The sequence below is a fragment of the Lissotriton helveticus genome, chromosome 4_1, assembly GCF_964261635.1.
Source record: "Lissotriton helveticus chromosome 4_1, aLisHel1.1, whole genome shotgun sequence".
Taxonomy (NCBI): domain Eukaryota; kingdom Metazoa; phylum Chordata; class Amphibia; order Caudata; family Salamandridae; genus Lissotriton; species Lissotriton helveticus.
The window spans coordinates 566,442,310-566,460,722 of NC_136063.1; the positions used below are offsets into that span (position 1 = coordinate 566,442,310).

General features: G+C 45.0%; 1 protein-coding gene across 12 annotated transcripts in view; it reads left to right on the forward strand.

The window, feature by feature from the left end:
- NCOA2 (nuclear receptor coactivator 2) overlaps positions 1-18,413 on the forward strand; it is a 1,089,938-nt gene that overhangs the window by 439,804 nt on the left and 631,721 nt on the right. Inside the window, exon 1 of one of the 12 annotated variants that reach the window (XM_078687174.1) lies at positions 1,260-1,421. The exons of the other annotated variants lie outside the window; for them this stretch is intronic. The gene's annotated coding sequence lies outside the window, so the exon portion shown is untranslated. Of the gene's footprint in view, positions 1-1,259; positions 1,422-18,413 lie in introns of those variants that run through there. 12 annotated transcript variants of the gene reach the window in all.

Here is an 18,413-nt window from a genome sequence, read left to right on the forward strand (position 1 = left end):
TGATTATACGAAACGTGCATGAAGATACTGCTCTATTATCCAACTTAAGAAATTAAAACAATGCATCATTTGTTATTGGTTTAATTTAATGTGTGCAGTATAGTAAGACAGTACAGAAAGGTAGAACAGTACTTACTATTCAATGCGTTTATGAGGAGTAAGCAGTAATGCATTAGCTCCTTCGTAGTGTACGTTTGTCTGTTTTGCACTAAGTACTTGTGAGCAAAGGTTATGTTAAAAAGAAAATTATTGAAAATGAAGTGGTAAAGTGCGTATAAAGAATGTTGGTGCCCGTTTTATTGAAATCATGATATTGTTGGAGGAGTGTGTATTTGTGTTGTATGTTTTAATGTTTATTTTACCTGGCCAAATGTGCCTAAGAACAAATATCCGTTTTTTTTTATCAAACGTTTTTTTTTATTTGGTGTGTGTGAGGGGAGGAGTATGTTCCTCTCATGTATTTGACATAAATGAAAGATGTCCATCCACAAGATATAGTATCTTCTAAAGTTGTGTCGGTGTATTAGAAAATTGGTGCATCCGTAAAAAATATATCAGTTAAAAGTCGCACTCGGGATAAAAAGGCGCTGCAGAATTGACCAAGTGGTTATAAATAGACTGGGAATTGTGCGTGGTGTGCTCGCAGTAGTAACGAGCACCCTTTGCACGCATTGTCTTTGCAGCATGACATCTGTTCTTCACTCGAGGAGTAATGTGACTTTTAGTGGAGTGTTAATTGATCAACGACAAGTAAAAATGGGTGCATGTTGTAATGCCTTTTTCTATGTAGGTATTAGAGCGGTTGTATATGTACCCTCCTCGTAAAGTAAGAGATGGAGCACAGCTTTAGTTCGTGAAAGGGAGGTGCACACTATTTTCCTTCTCGTTTTCCCAGCCCTGCCTGGCCCCTCTGCCCTCCCCTCGGCGAGCAGGGGTGGGGGCAGGGGAGAGGCCTATTCAAGCGGCTATTACCATAAAGCATCGATAATGTCGGCTTCTGGTCACGTGGCTTGCAGTAGGGCCGGCTATTATCTCCGTGTAAAGGGAGCTGCTGCTATTGCTGCTTTTCAGAGCAGGCACAGGAACACAAATATGGGGTGGGGGAGGGTGGGTTCAGGGCAGAATTTTCCAGCGCCTGGTTGCTGTGCTGCCTTTTAAAGGAGGGAGGGAAGGCGCGGGGTCTGTCTGATCAGCAGCGAGGGAAGGGGATTTGCTGGCAGGTTTGTCAGCTGTCATTAGGAGCAGATGACAGGGAAGATAAGCCTCCGTGTGCGCACGTCCTCCGGCGGCATGTGCACGCTCGCGGCGTGAGACGGCTTCGGGGTTGTTGTTATGGCCGGTTGTGAGATGGGACGCAGGGCCCGGAGGCCCCTTGCTGAGGAGTCGCTGTCCGCCCGGGGAGGCTGTGCAGGACGGCAGAGGTGCGTTTGCATGGAGTGCGCGCGCGGGCTCTTTCCCAGCTGCTCTGCTCTCACTCCGTGAGCACGAAGGGCTCCTCTGTTGGTGCACTGATAGGTTTCTCGGCGGTGGCTGTTTGCTGAGGTCTGTGCGCGCTATTGCAGAGTGATGGCGTGCTGGTGTGAGGTGGTCTGACCGAGAAGTCGTCCGCGGCAGTGTCCCGAACAATCTCTGAAATGTACAGGAAATAGACGCACTTCTGTGGTTTTCATTACGCGGTGTAAACAAGCCACTAGGATTGTCACCAAATGAGGGCGAGAGAGGGGCACGCCGTAGGGTCTGCGTCACTTAGAATAAGACACTAAGCATTTTATGAAACATTATAGTGTGTTGTAGTATTTTTTCTTTTGGACATACCGCAGTTCCAGGACTTGAAATATTTATTTCAGACAAAACCCATTGGCAACGGAAAGTAAAATCAGTCAGGACTGCTGAGTTCTAATGTTGGTTCCTCATTTTCTGTAACATTTAACAAACGTCACCAGATCAGTGTATCTCCATTGCCTCAGTGCACTTGCTTGTACAAATGTGAGCACATGAGAAAGAGTTAACAGAGTTCAGCGCTAGATGGGAACACATTTGTGCCGTTCTTGTAAGTGTAGGAATTGACGGAGTAACTTCAGTAAACGTGGTTACTCGGCTACAACAACTTCACCACCCACTGCATCCTCCTCCTTGGTGTTGCCTTCTCTTTTTATGTTATTTTTGTCCTATTGTTAACCAAGCAAGTGCAGCCACTTTCACTATCTAATATGACCATCTTCCTTGTATACCTACATTGCCTGGAATGTTATTTCTCTAGACATGTGACCCCACCTCGAATTAGTGTCCTCTAGGCTGAAGTTAAAGGTGGTTTGTTAAGTTACTGCCTGCTTCTAAGAGATATACTGTGCATCTTGTTGCCGATTACTTGTCCTCATTTCCTCTGTGTAGCATGTTTCCTGAGTACCTGACTCTCGGGCACCCTTTGTGGAAGTTCATCATGACCCAAGCAGAGTTTGCTTTCCCAAACAGCTCATGCAGCCTCTCGAAGTTACTGTCTGAAAAAGAGCTGGATACGTCTCTCAGTGTAGTGCTGAGTACCTTTGTTGATTGTGCAGAATCTATAAAAGTAAGAATGTGGGCACGTACACCAGAGTTGTCAAGAGCGTAATGCACAAGGGCCGTGCCCATCTGCAAACTATGCTGAGGTGCCTGTGAAACTCCTGCTGCCACCTGTAGCATAACTGCCCGCATTTCACAGGTAAGTAACTATACCAGCCGATGAAGACGAGCTGAATGGAGACCCCTGCCTTTGTTTTCAGGAGCTGACATTGCATCCTTGTTTTGTGTCTACTCTGCTAGCCAGTTACCATGCACTGTGCTAGGATAACATTACAAAACTAGTCATAGCTGCGGTTGTAGTCCTACACATTCCTTGTAAAGCCCATTAACGTTTTACTAGTAATTATGGAAATTCGTTTCATAAGTGTGCCCGATTTATCCATTGAGTTGTGTCCAATAGAACCTCTGTTTCCCTACACTCAGTGGTTGTGAAAGTGTAGAATAACTAAGTTGAATGACATCGCTAATATTTCCAATTCAGTCTTTTCCAACCGTATTACTAGCATTATTGTAAATCAAACCACTTGATGAATCATGTCCTGTACTTAGTTGATAGGACAAGTGGTACAGCTATTTGCCATTAATTTCCAACAAGCAAAACTTGTATTCTATTTTGTATACCTTCCTGGTTTGAGAACTCTAACTTGCTAAACATGGAAATTGCGTGACTGCCGGAAAAAAACCTCTTGTGAAAGTGGAGCCATGTGTGTTGAGTCAAGCCCAGCAGTCGCCATTTCAATAGTAGTGATAGCTTATTTTTATGTTAATACATCTACCGATTCTTACGGCCTACCCCTTAAACAATTGTACCATTTTTCATGTCCATGTGGCAAAAGTAGGAGTGCGTTTGTTGTAATTGCATTGTCCTTAGGCAGTAGAACAATGCTGGCTTTTAGTGAGTGTGAAAGGTTGCAGAGCTTAGTTAGTGTCGAACTATGTTGTACCCTCTGATTTGACACCAATCTGCAGTTCTTGTGGCACTGTTTGACATTTACCATTGGTTCATTCAGCACTTTCTGAAAGTCTGTTACCCATTTTCAGCTCTTTTGTTACATGTAGTTGGAGAGCCCTTTCCCTTTTGGATAAGCTGTAAGCATATTAATGTGTATGAGAACATCTATTTATTATCAATGAGTCCTCTGTGACTTTCAAGTCAGATCTTACTTAAACTTGAGATAACACCCCAGTAGCTGTATCACGTCTACCCATTTATCACTTCTACCCATTTATCACTTCTCTCTGTCGAAAAGAAGTTGAGTTTCTTCCATGGCAACAAAGACCAGAAATGCATATACCCATGCCCTTTGTCTCTTAATTCTCTTCTGTGTTGAGCATGAGCATAAGTCGCAAAAAGAGCAATGTATGCAATATTCTTCAGCGAAAGCACATAACTTCTGGCAAATAAAAATCTGTACTCAAGGCAATACATTCTGAGACACTCTCTGTTTTGGTTTTTAAAGTTCGTTTTCAGTGGCTCACATTAGGTTGGAGGGGACACAGAAATTGTAAGGAGGAAGGACTAAAGGTAAAACCAAAAAACGAAAACTGAGTGAAAGGAAAAAAAGGGTGAAAGGAAAGAAAAAAGAGTGAAAGGTGAACGGAATCATGGAGGCTCAGTGTTGGATGTGTTGAAGTGTGGATGGGCGTGGCTCAGTGTTGGACGGGTAGAAAGGTGGATGGATGGGCGTTGGTCAGTGTTGGATGGGTTGAAGAGTGGATGAGCGTGGGTTGGGTTGAAGGATGGATGGGCGGGCGTGGGTCAGTGTTGGATTGGTGAAACAATGCAACAGGCCACGCTTAGTGTTGGGTGTAGTTGAGAAGGCTGGGCGGGCTCAATGCTTGTGATGCATGGCTGTACGGGGCGGGGCGCTAACGTGGGCTCAGTGATGAACCGGCATTGCTTGATGCGTACGATTTTTGGGGCATAGTTTGTTTTGCTTGAAATCGACAAGGCTGGCGAGGGCAGGTGCTGTTTTATGGGCAGGGTTCAGTATTTGGTGCAGGCCATGGCGATCTGATGGCTCCAAGCAGCAGGTGACACCCTGCCATATGAACATAACTCGGCCCTTCTAAACTAAGCAGCCCTCCAACCGCAGAACATGCTGCACCGTGATATAATAATGACTTCTCATAGGTACTGTTCAATAGGTAGACAAACGGAGCACCCTCCTATGCTGCACTCTCCCCTTCTGCTGCCACCAAAGGCTCACAGACGCAGACAGCGCCTACTCATTCCTCGGTCTCGTAAATACTTAAAGCGTGCTCAGCAAGTTCATGTGCATACTGCAGAGACCATTCGGTACCCTTCAGATCACAGTGGAAATCCAAGCACGGTAGCTTAGCAGTCGATCAGCCTTCAGCTGTGCGTGGGTACGGTGGGAAGGGTTATCCCACCTACAGGGGCACATCTTGATCGCACATGCCGATGCCTTACCGCCCACCTTGAACCACTAAGTCCCCACCACTGAGGCACCCCACTCAGGCCATACCGTGCTTCCCGTAGTAATTCTTGTCACTGGTGCCCCCCATGCTGTCTGAAGGCTGTACCCTGGGCCTGCTTTCACTCGGCAATCCTGTAAACTCCGCTGTGCGCTCCCTCCCCTCTCCTCCTTAGTCAGTCTGAAGCTCTCCAATCCACCTGCAGGCCTTCCTCTCTGCATCCACCCTCCTTCCTGGTCAGGTGGTGTCAGGTCCTCCAATGAACTTGGACGGGAACTCCCACAGTGACCTAACTAGAGAGAACAATCGTTACCTACATACTTGAGGCGCGCTGTACTCCTTCCTCCGACCGCGGTTCGTCCTGCGCCAGACGCTGCACCGGGTGACGAAAGTCGAGTTTTCGGCATCGCAGCTTAGTGAAAGCGCACATTGCGCGCACCGCATGGAAGTAGCGCCCACCATTATCCAGTGAGTGCTGTGTGGGTGCCCTGCAAATTCAAGGGCCGCCATGCTCCCACATTCTTTAGTAAAGAAAATAGTGCTTGCACACTAATTAAAACATCTCGTGTAAAGCTGCCAGTAAAGGATCCAGTCCAGGTGAGCAAGGCCAAAAGTGGACTGGGCGGTAACCAGGAGGGACTAAGAAGCCTCCTTTACAATGAGAAGCCACCTTTTCCCATGCTCTGACACAAGCCAATAGGAATCATAGGCGGGGCTTCAAGTCCCCTTCTAAAAGTGTATTGATCACAATAAGCATCGCAGAGCAAGGAGTGCATGCGCGCTAGGTCTGCGAGACCTTAAAATAAGACCTTTGTATTCTGTTAAAGCTAATTGGCAATAACCTGCTAATGAACGCGTGCCTTATTTTCTTTAGACTGAATCATACAAACCTAAAAATACGCAGACTGTCAAAAAGGACACTCTTTTGGAAAGCGTGATGATAAACAAAGAGTAAATATTTCTTGAATCAAAAATAAAAATGAGCAGACTTTACTGAGCTTTCACTTATTTAAACTTGGAAGCTTTCAAAACCACCCATACTTAAAGGTGACGTTACACAAATGTTTTTTGCCATACTAGAGGGTAAGGACTAGATACAGGAACTTCAGGACAAAATAAAATTATTCCTTCACTTTTTAGCGTTTACAGTTGATCCTATGGTAAGAGGACACTCGGCTGCGAGTGACTAAAATACTGACTGGCCATCATTCATGTCGATTGATAGCGCTCTGAAAAAATACAGCAATGCTGGCAGCTACTACACAATTCAAAACAGTAGAGTGGTATAGGGCCAGTAATAGCTAGTATAGACCTTTTGCTTCAACATTAATTTGTTTCTTCCTCCTAATTGAAAACGTTCTTTCCCTAAACACAATCAAGTGTTTAGCTGTATTAAAGCAAATAGACAAATCAATTGAATTGGATAAACAGAATTAATCATGGGTAACAGAGTGAACGAAATAAACCATAAATAAAAAGCATACAAAAATAAAACTATTGCAGTTACTTTATGTATATTACAGATGAACATGCATTTGTAGGGGTACAGAGAACAGCAATCAGACGCACATGTCCAGTGTGTAGCTTGTCCATGTTAAAATAATCACGTGTGAGACAAATGTATGTCAACTCCAATCTAAAAACAAGCATTGAAAATGCAATAGGTCTCGCAATAGAAGAGTTTGACATTTTTCGTTTTGCAAATGGATGAGTGACACCTATAGCATTTGGAATGCAACATGTTTTGTATTTACGTGACTTATATGGCAGCTCTGGTCGTTATGCTACATCTCTAGATAGTTTTATCTTTCGCAAATGTGACACCTATTGTAACACAATATGTGTTGTGAGGGTGAGGGGTTGAGGGTGAGGGGTTGAGGGTGAGGGGTTGAGGGTGAGGGGTTGAGGGTGAGGGGTTGAGGGTGAGGTGTTGAGGGTGAGTGAGGGTGAGGTGTTGAGGGTGAGTGAGGGTGAGGGGTTGAGGGTGAGTGAGGGTGAGGGTGAGTGAGTGTGAGGGGTTGAGGGTGAGTGAGGGTGAGGGTGAGTGAGGGTGAGGGGTTGAGGGTGAGTGAGGGTGAGGGTGAGGCTGAGGGGTTGAGGGTGAGTGAGGGTGAGTGAGGGTGAGGGTGAGGGGTTGAGGGTGAAGGGTTGAGGGTGGGTGAGGGTGAGGGGTTGAGGGTGAGTGAGGGTGAGGGGTTGAGGGGGAGTGTGGGTGAGGGTGAGTGAGGGTGAGGTGTTGAGGGTGAGTGAGGGTGAGGGGTTGAGGGTGAGTGAGGGTGAGGGTGAGTGAGTGTGAGGGGTGAGGGTGAGTGAGGGGTTGAGGGTGAGGGTGAGGGTGAGGCTGAGGGGTTGAGGGTGAGTGAGGTTGAGTGAGAGTGAGGGTGCGTGAGGGGTTGAGGGTGAAGGGTTGAGGGTGGGTGAGGGTGAGGGGTTGAGGGTGAGTGAGGGTGAGGGGTTGAGGGGTTGAGGGTGAGTGAGGGTGAGGCGTTGAGGGTGAGGGTGAGGGTGAGTGTGGGTGAGGGTGAGTGAGGGTGAGTGAGGGTGAGGGTGAGTGAGGGTGAGTGAGGGTGAGGGTGAGTGAGGGTGAGTGAGGGTGAGGGGTTGAGGGTGAGTGAGGGTGAGTGAGGGTGAGGGGTTGAGGGTGAGTGAGGGTGAGGGGTTGAGGGTGAGTGAGGGTGAGGGGTTGAGGGTGAGTGAGTGTGAGGGGGTGAGGGTGAGTGAGGTTGAGGGTGAGTGAGGGTGAGGGTGAGGGTGAGGCTGAGGGGTTGAGGGTGAGTGAGGGTGAGTGAGAGTGAGGGTGAGTGAGGGGTTGAGGGTGAAGGGTTGAGGGTGGGTGAGGGTGAGGGGTTGAGGGTGAGTGAGGGGTTGAGGGGTTGAGGGTGAGTGAGGGTGAGGCGTTGAGGGTGAGTGAGGGTGAGTGTGGGTGAGGGTGAGTGTGGGTGAGGGTGAGTGAGGGTGAGTGAGGGTGAGGGTGAGTGAGGGTGAGTGAGGGTGAGGGGTTGACGGTGAGTGAGGGTGAGGGGTTGAGGGTGAGTGAGGGTGAGGGGTTGAGGGTGAGTGAGGGTGAGGGTGAGTGAGGGTGAGGGTGAGGGGTTGAGGGTGAGTGAGGGTGAGGGTGGGTGGGGGTGGGTGAGGGGTTGAGGGTGAGTGAGGGTGAGGGTGAGGGGTTGAGAGTGAGGGTGAGGGGTTGAGGGTGAGTGAGGGTGAGGGGTTGAGGGTGAGTGAGGGTGAGTGAGGGTGGGTGAGGGTGAGTGAGGGTGAGTGAGGGGTTGAGGGTGAGTGAGGGTGAGGTGTTGAGGGTGAGTGAGGGTGACAGCGTTTCTTTTCAAAGGCAACCGAAGTGCAAACACAAGTGTCTCCCTGCCCCTCACACGATGGTTTTTAGGGTACAAATGTACAACGGCCGCCTGTGGGTCCTCGCCGGGCTTCCGAGAGGCAGGAAATACCGTTTGCATTCTTAAATTGCGAAGTTGTAGTGGGGGAGGGGGGGCGGTAAGAAAAAGGCGACCTCGAACTCCAGGTCCCAACAATCCAACACACACTCTCCGTTTAATGCAATATAATGGTGCCGAGAGACCTGGAAGGCGCGGGCCCTGCTGGCAGAGGTTGCACTGCGGCTGCACAGCTTCAACACCTCCAAAGCACCGAAAATGACTGCTTCAATTCTACTGTGATGACTTACATGTGGTTTGGTGGCGCAGAGATTAAGCTGTAATTGATTTAAAAGCCGTACTGATTAACGAAAAGAAAGTGATTTTTTTAGGGGCAGAAGACAGTCATGGAAAACTGACATTAGGAGAGACTGTGGTTAGGGGTGTGTTATGGTAAGTGGGGAACACCGTAAACAGTTTCAGAATCCCACCCACTGTATTCAGAGAGAACCACGGGGCCGGGAGGGGTGGGGGAGTCGAGCTTACTATCACACACCCGGAGCATGCACAGAGCAAGAAGTGGGCAGGCGTCCCATTAGCTGACCTCCGTGTGACCTTCACCACATGCTGTCTATTACTACAAACGTAAGGGAGGGAGGGGGTGCCCTGTCATACAGACTGAAGACAAGCCAGTGTGCCTTAATCATATAGGCCTTTAAACACAACACTGCAGGCCCCCCAAAGGAAAAAGACTGAAAAGCTGGTAATGCAAAAAAAAAAAAACAAGACGGAGGGCATTGCTGTGGGGAGGGGGTGAAGGAGAAATGCACACGGCGGGCAGGGGAGGGGGCGGAGCGGGGAGAGCGGCATGTGGGTGTGAAGAAGCCGGGGCCTTTGAAGTGAAGCTAAGCTTCACTTCAAAAGGTGTCGGAGGAATGCGGCTGAGGGAACAGACGGCGATTGCGGCTGAGGGAACTGATGTGCACGCGCTTTTAAGCTCAATGCACATGCGCATTGAGCTTAAAAGTCACGGGCACTGCAAGGAATCGCCACGATTCCTTGCTTGTTAGTTAAAGAGTGGTTAAGCCGCAATAGTCTCGCAAGCTCGATGCGCATGCGCATCGACAGGCGAGACCTAAAAACAGTTCGAAGGACATATCCATGAGCTGTAAATTTAGTTATAATGGTAAATATATCCGAGAAGAGTAGTGGAACTGACTTGACTTTCCGTTCTCTATAGTTTTAACTACGTAAGACCATCCTCAGGATTGATGGCATTTGTGAAATCTGAAGTCCCTTAAGATGTTTAATTTCCCATTGTGCAAGAGAAATGGACCAGATTTGATTATGTATCATTAGGCTTTCCTGTTTTCAGTTTCTATATTTGGTAAATTCTGGTGTTTTTTCCCCCGGTTTTTTCAATACCTTAAAAAAACTGTTTACACATTTTCGCGCCATTACAAACAACAGAAACAGTGTTTTTCAGGTGTTTATGGAATTTTAATTTAATTTAAATTATTGCTTGCCTTCTGCCCTTATAGTGCATGTGTATAGATAGCGCGTGCACAGGATATATGAGTTCCAAAAACAATTTTACTGCACCAGAATGGACCAAGTCAATAGTATTCTTCATTACCTCTGAAGATTGTAAAGATGCTTTCAGCATACCATCTAGCAAGTGACAAGGATCTCTTTTAGGGAAGCACTTCAGCTCAGGTATTGGTTGTGACAGGCCATTATACAACTTTTTCATGTACATAGCTGAATTAATGCAAATACAAACATCACTCCAATCTTTATGGAACTTGATAGGAAGTTTTTTCAGCAGCCTTCCATGTGACACTGCGTTCCAAGTTTCCCAACGTCTGATGTCATGTTTTCACCACTATCTCAGATGCTTGGTGACACCATTCTTTTCACATATATACCTGTCACTACATCGTGCATTGAATGTTTAAAACCTGGGGTGTTTGGCAATTTACTTACAATCAATACACACTCGCTAGAAAAGGGGGCTGATGTATCAAAATATTTCACCCATTTTCTGTGTGTGGGTAAATGTGATGGTACAGAGTAGGAAAGATTCTTATGAAACCAGCCATTTTACCTATCGGTGAAATCAAATGCAGCCAAAATATCAAAATGAGTTTAATATTTCCCGATTCTCTACGGTTTATAAAATACTAGCTTACCCGTCGCGCGTTGCTGTGATCTCCGAAGAAAGGAAATTCAAGGAAACTCGTTATGATAACATTCAATTTACATTGTGTCATTTTGGTTGAAACTTATTCATTTTAATATGGAAAACATTTCAAAGTGTCGTTTTAATTCTATTTATTTATTCGAGTGCTTGTGGATACACGATTTTTTGTTTTTCCGTCTGGTGCGTACATCAGTATTCGAAAGATTATGAGGGCCCTGGGGGGCCGATATAAAAAAAAATGTTATGCCAGAAACCTTCGCGGGAGTGTACTCAACAACTTCCTAAAGTTTCCTGGCGATCGGATGAATGCTGTTTTAATTCTATTTATTTATTCGAGTGCTTGTGGATACACAATTTTTTGTTTTTCGGTCTTGTGCGTAGATCAGTATTTGAAAGATTTGGGAGGCCTTGGGGGGCCGATATTTTAAACATTTTTATGCCAGAAACCTTCACGGGAGTATACTCAACAACTTCCCAAAGTTTCATGGCGATCGGATGAATGGTGTTTTAATTCGGTTTATTTATTCGAGTGCTTGTGGATACACGATTTGTTGTTTTTCCGTCTGGTGCGTACATCAGTATTCGAGAGATTATGAGGGTCCAGGGGGAGCCGATATTTAAAAAAAATGTATGCCAGAAACCTTCGCGGGAGTGTAATCGAAAACATCCCAAAGTTTCATGGTGATCGGATGATTGGTGTAGTAATGCATAAAGGACAAACAGACTGACATACATTCAATTTTATATATATTGACTAAATATTACCTAAAACATACATCTAGACACTGCAGCTTTAGACCAAAAACCACAAAACTAAAAAAGCAGAAAGAAGAAGAGACAATGTTTTAGTAAAATCTCTAAACAACAGAACTCAAGCAGAATAATGTTAGCCATGTCTTTTTTGATGCTACCTTGTATAACAAAGTTACATTGTAACGGCCCCTTCAGGAAGAAATAAAAAAGACCCTTTCACTCATCTTTTCCTTGCTTTGAATGGCACTTAGTTTGGGGTTGCAAAGGTGTTTTTTCAGTGTTTATATGTTTACACCGGTGATGCCTATTTTCCATTAGGTGGGGGTTTATCAGTTATTATAGGTTTAAACCTAAAACCAGATAGTCTATGTATCATATAATGTTAACGCCTAAATACCTGGACTAAGTTGACTCGGTTTTATGAGTTTTATGTCTTTGGTTGATTCTTGCATCTGAAGGCTGTTGGGGAAGACCAAATTATTCTTGACAAGGCTCCTAAAGGATCCCTTCCTCGGGTAATTATTTTGGTGCAGAGTGGTTCTCCAGAGTCCTCTTAGGAATCAAAAAAGCAGCATGGGAATGTCATACCCTCTTCTATAAAATGCTCTTGCTCTGGGGATTGATCATAGAGTTGACATGCCATTCCCAGATGCCACTTTCTTACTATTCTTCAGAGCATCTCCCAATTTTGAAAAAGCTTTGTGTGGAATTTCTTGCCCTGTCCACCTATCCATCTGAGGGTGAGTCTTTTCGGCAGGCCATGTTGGGCCTTTTCAGGAGTAATCCTCCTCCCAGGAGGGCCCTTCTAGCTCCGAAAGGAGGACCCTGGTGGTTCTGGCAGCTGCAACATTTTCCTGTGTCACTAGAATCTGTTCCTTCACAGGCTTTGGCCTTTGTGCTGCTTCTATAAAGCCACCTCTGGCAAAGATGCTGGTTTGTTCATCATGGATGCAGCTTTCTGAGTTGTCTTAGCATTGCTCTGTGAGCCATGCTCGGCGCCGCTTCATTCCTCAAATGGATGAAACCTTTTAGGTAACTATGGCAGAGGTCAAACCGTACTTTGAGAACCAGCGTCTTGATTCTCTTTTATCCAGAAGCCGAATATTCACTTGCTTTTAATGTCTTTTTGGCTCACATTTTAAAGCACTTGCTATGCCCCTTTTGTACTGCTTTGGCCGCCATAAGTGTGGCAGGGTATGCTCAGACGTGAGTCCCTTGCTCACTTTGCCACTGGATTCAAGCAAGCTGGGCTGAAGACGTCTGGAATGCCAGAAACCAGTCCTCGGAAGCTTGTTTCCGGTCCAGGGAAGGCATGGCTTGGTAGTTCGGGCTGGACTGTTCCCATGAGGCACAGGGTCAGACTGATTTGCATATAGCCATGTCTGAACTGGGGTGGCAGAGTGGGCTAAAGAATGGTGATGGATCAAACCCAGATCTTTTGACTGGGTGTGAGTGTTTGATTTGTTCAGATGCTCCGTCCATCACCACCCCCTTTTGTACCGCTTTGGCCGCCATAAGTGTGGCAGGGTATGCTCAGACGTGAGTCCCTTGCTCACTTTGCCACTGGATTCAAGCAAGCTGGGCTGAAGACGGCTGGAATGCCAGAAACCGGTCCTCGGAAGCTTGTTTCCGGTCCAGGGAAGGCATGGCTTGGCAGTTCGGGCTGGACTGTTCCCATGAGGCACAGGGTCAGACTGATTTGCATATAGCCATGTCTGAACTGGGGTGGCAGAGTGGGCTAAAGAACGGTGATGGATCAAACCCAGATCTTTTGACTGGGTGTGAGTGTTTGATTGGTTCAGATGCTCCGTCCATCACCACCCCCTTTTGTACCGCTCTGGGGATTGATCATAGAGTTGACATGCCATTCCCAGATGCCACTTTCTTACTATTCTTCAGAGCATCTCCCAATTTTGAAAAAGCTTTGTGTGGAATTTCTTGCCCTGTCCACTTATCCATCTGAGGGTGAGTCTTTTCGGCAAGCCATGTTGGGCCTTTTCAGGTATAATCATCCTCCCAGGAGGGCCCTTCTAGCTCCGAAAGGAGGACCCTGGTGGTTCTGGCAGCTGCAACATTTCCCGTGTCACTAGAATCTGTTCCTTCACAGGCTCTGGCCTTTGTGCTGCTTCTATAAAGCCACCTCTGGCAAAGATGCTGGTTTGTTCATCATGGATGCAGCTTTCCGAGTTGTCTTAGCATTGCTCTGTGAGCCATGCTCGGCGCCGCTTCATTCCTCAAATGGATGAAACCTTTTAGGTAACTATGGCAGAGGTCAAACCGTACTTTGAGAACCAGCGTCTTGATTCTCTTTTATCCAGAAGCCGAATATTCACTTGCTTTTAATGTCTTTTTGGCTCACATTTTAAAGCACTTGCTATGCCAGTTGTTGGATTTCTGTGCAATGAGGAAGGTAATTAGAAGACTGATAACCTCTTCCCTCTAAGGATGTGCTGTACTTGGGCATTCAAAATGCCAATGGCATTGCTATGTCTCTGGAGAGAGAGGTTTCCTAACGTTTCATCCCTCTCTCTGAGGGAGGTTGCTTGTTCATAGCTGTTATGAGATAAGAAGCAGATGAGCTGGAATTAGCCCTTCCGCCTGCTGTGCCCAAATTTGACATCCTCATGAAAACCCTACAGCCTTCTTTTGTGACTCAATGACTCCTTGCTTGAGCTGGTTCTTGTTGCATGGAAAAATGCCTTCTCGGGCCTGGCAGTTCATAGGCAAACAGCTTATCACCGAAAGCATGTACCGCCTAACCCAAAGTTCTTGTCGATCCACCCTTCTCCAGGAAGCCTCATAGTACAGGCACGATTGACATAACATAACCTTAGTGCCTTCTTTACTACTCCTCTAGAATGTCTTCACTCCATGGTGCACAAGATATTTGTCTTGGGTAGTCTGGTCTTAGAAACTGTAATTGCATCTTGCTTATTTGGGTGCTGTGTCCATGCTGTAAGGCAAATGGCAATGAGTGACCCCTACATTGCTAGAGCTGTTATGTGATTCTTGTTTGATTTTCATTACTTGTTCCATCTTCCTGTGGGCACTGCTAGGGAACTCCTTCTTACTGTAAGAATTTGTAGAAAGCATAATCAAGGCGAAGTAAACGTCACTAACCTGTAACAATATTTCTGGTGTATATTATGCATCTGCAGATTCCTAATTCACCCCTCCACTCCCTTTTCTGACCTCATGCCCATGGGTTGCAAGGCAACACAGTGCATGTCTAAGTGAGGGTGACTAACCATTCATATATATATTTTTTATGGGGGCATAAATGGTAATATCCTACATAACCATCGACCGAACCTACATGGTACCTTCAGGAAGCATAAGTGATTCAGTAAATCCAATTAATCTCTTAAATCCAGCACCATTCATTCTGAACATGGAGGAAATGAATCCACTCTCGGGGGGGGGCTAGTCTGATGGTTCAGAATGAAGGCTGGCCCCGTTTCCTTCGTCTATTATAATGTGCTTCTGGGGTCACAAGAACTGGAAATTCAAACTCTTGCTTGTGCTCAATTGCAGACTCTCCGATTTCATCATGGGAGGCAAAGGATTAAACACCCGAGTAGGGTACCATATCTAGAAGCTCCTCCACTGAAAGAATGCCTATGATATCCTGCACTAAATGCTAATTGCCCCCTATGGATCTCGTCATTTTGACCAAAGTTATCCGTGATTGCAGCTAAATAACCCTGTATTTATTTGCCACCTTGCATTGTCTCTTTTCAGTGGGTCACTTAAGGAATTGTCAGACAGGCCCATATTGCTTTTATTTCAGTGTTCTAGTAAGAGATCACCTTCTTGAAGCATTTTTAGGCAGAAACTCGGGGTGTAGTATACATTTTTTGAAATCAAAGATGTGGTGTTAAAATGGCCTGTATGCGGGTTTTGCGGAGTTTTTCCAATTTGTTTTTTTCTTACAAATATCATTGGCACCAGTTTTGAAAATAATTTCACATTTTTAGTTTTCTGCTTATGTTTTTGATTATTAGGCATTCATAGTAGGCATTAGCAGCCAATTCTTGTCTGTTTCTCGTAGTCACAAATTGTTGGAGCATCATAGTGACCTGATTTGCTGTCAGTCTTGTGATACTTTGTTTCTATATTGTGTTGTTTAAACAGTATTTCTAACTTGCCTCGTAGTGCAATTAGGTTGTTACTTAGATTACTCTGCTTTGTTCAATAATTCTAGGGCTCTTTTGTCTTGTAGCTGGCCTGCTGATGGAGCAGTGGAGGCATCTTCCATCGCTGTAGCAGCCTGGCGTTTTTAGGTCTCGCCTAGCGACACAGCGAAGCTGCTCGCTAGCGAGATCTATTGTTGTCGACTTGAGTTTGGAAGGGGGACAGGCGATGTGCACTTTCCCAGACAGCCGATGTGCACGCTCACGGCGTGTCTTGTCAGCTTGGTCCCGGACAGCACATGGGTACGTGCATTACGTGTTTTTACCACTCGCGGGACGCTGCTTTGCGATAACGCACTTCTTAAGATCTGTACAATATTATGCTACGCGGTTCAGTTTTGCTGAAAAACGAGAGAAAAGGAACTTTATATCACTTAAAATACACTGAGCTGGGGGCTACAACATTCTCCCTTAAATGCATTTCTCAACTTTTATTTCCTGCTCTTAAAAACGTTTTTGGTTACTAGTCTAAAATTTACTTTTAAAAACCCTATGTGATGTCACGAGTAAAGCAGCCAGCAGGTATTTTGCCTGAAATTGTGGCACTCCGTATATCTGTAGTGCAACTGCATTTTGACTATTTTTCATCTTTAGAGTTTCTCATTAAGTTAGGTGTTTATTTTGCCCTTTTCTGCTACAATTTTTTTTTATTTGTAAGATAATCGCCAGGTTCACATTGACTGTGACTGGGAGTTTAGTGCATCCTTCACATTCTTGTAAAGGGCATGTTCTTAACAATAATGCATAGACCGGTAATTGGTTTTGTTTTCTCAAGAACATATAAATACATTTTAAAAATGTAATAAACTTCACGATTTATTTTGAACTACAACCGTCGCAGTGCAGTTCTCCCTCGTTTCCCAGTTGCAGCTGCAGTAGCTTATACAATCCAGGGTTTTGCTCTGCATCTGTATCTTCTACTCCTGCTTTTATAATTGGGTACAGTACAGAAGACTACATGTCCCATAATGCAAAGCATATGCATGGCCTACATGCGCTGCTCATGCATTGATGTGAAAAACATTAATGCTGTATGCAGCTGTTGCTGTGTTACAATTGAAAGCTATTCCTTTGCAGACATTTAATGTATTTTTTATCGATGTCTAGCATTATTTCTTCAATGCTTACCTCGGCTAGATGATCTTTTGCTACCTTTGAGGTAACTCAATACACTGATATATAGTTGTTGCTTATGAGAAGCAAGGTAGTCTTTAACTGCACGCCTTTTACTGCCAGCCTTGCTTCTCATAAGCAATGACTATAAGTACAAAGTGCGTGTTTATGTACCGCTTGCAGGTTTCCAAAACATAAATAAAAGGCTTTGTCATTTACAATGAAAATAGCTCAAACTCTCGCAAATGCAAAATCTATTGCATTGCAAATGCTTGTTAAAGTTTCCTGCTGTATCGGTTTCATTTTTGCTGAAAGTGCTTCAGCCAACATGTCAGGAGTGCTTAAGTTGCTATTGCAATACAGAGTGGCCCTCCATGCCATCCAGGCGGTCCACTCAGCATTTGTTTTGTTTCACCGAAATCTGGGGCTTGTTTCTACGAAACAAATTCCCAGTGCCCATGGCACTCGGGTCCTCTGTCGGAGGGGGAGAGAATATCATTGCTGTTTTTTTTTCTGTCCTCGACCACCAGTGTCTCATTGCAGATCTGTGCGGGAAAACCAGCTCGAAAGGGAAGGCCCTTATGCGCTAGCCCAGTTGGCGTATTGGAATCCAACACAACGTTTATGGCGGCATAGCCAGCCGTTGTTCAACTGTCTGAAACACAGGTGTTGCTCTGCCTCCAAATAAGACAGTGACTCCAAAGTTAGCCATGGATATCATGCTTCCACTACACTCAGACAATGTAAAAAATATAGGCAGTCATTCAATTATATTGTTTATTTGAGCAAATTATTAGTACGGTTTTGATATTTGTATACACAGTTAAAATTAATTTTAAGAGTCCTTTGAAGAAAAAAAATCAATGCATATGTTCTGCAGAAAGTAGAATCCTGTCTGCTATTTTTTCACTCTAAGGAAAATGCTTCTTAACCAAAAAATGTGCACACTGGGAGGGAGGCCGAGACAGATTTCTCTATCCCGTTTTAATTCAGGTGATCTGCACCATTCAGCTTTATTTCTGGAATCTGCCACCAAATGTTAATTTGAATATTTCTGAGATGTTTTCAATCCATTTGTGCATTGCAAGGGCAGCTAATTTAGCTAAATTAATGGTATTTCATTCCTGGTGGCTATCAGGATCTTCTTTAATGTACCTTCCCATTCATACGCGGACTCCAAAGCACAAGTAGCTTTCCAATTGGTGCTATTAGCATGCCATGATTAGTTTACTCTATGATGAGCCCGCCTAGTTTGGCGTGGACACAGGGAGAAGCATGCGTTTACCTATCTGTGTTACTCCTTGAAATCATTTGTTTTTCTCAGGTCACTCTTGATTACAATGGTTTTTGACGTTTAGCTAGTTCACAAAGAGGTAGCGATTGAGCTGTTATGCTTTCTAAACCTCCATCACCAATTGTGCCGTGCCCCCCAGCTTTCTTAAACTTGCTGTTTTAATTTGCATCGTAAACTAATTTTTTTTAAATGTCATATTGCTTGTGTTTGTGAAGTGATCCTTAAATTGGTCTAAATCAAGAATTCGCTCTTTCAAACAATTTCCCCGTGTATTGCATGCAAAAAGCTTTCAGTTGAAGCACGTTTTTCCCTTTGATTTCGTTTTTATTACGTTTAGTCACAGTTCATTTGCAAATTGGATAGCTGTAAATTGTTTCTTCCATGCCCTTTGGCCTCAACCATCTCTTACACAAGAGCAATTGAATATAACTTTTGAGTTGGAACTTGTACATGAAGGCAGAAACGTATTCATGATTTTTGACGCT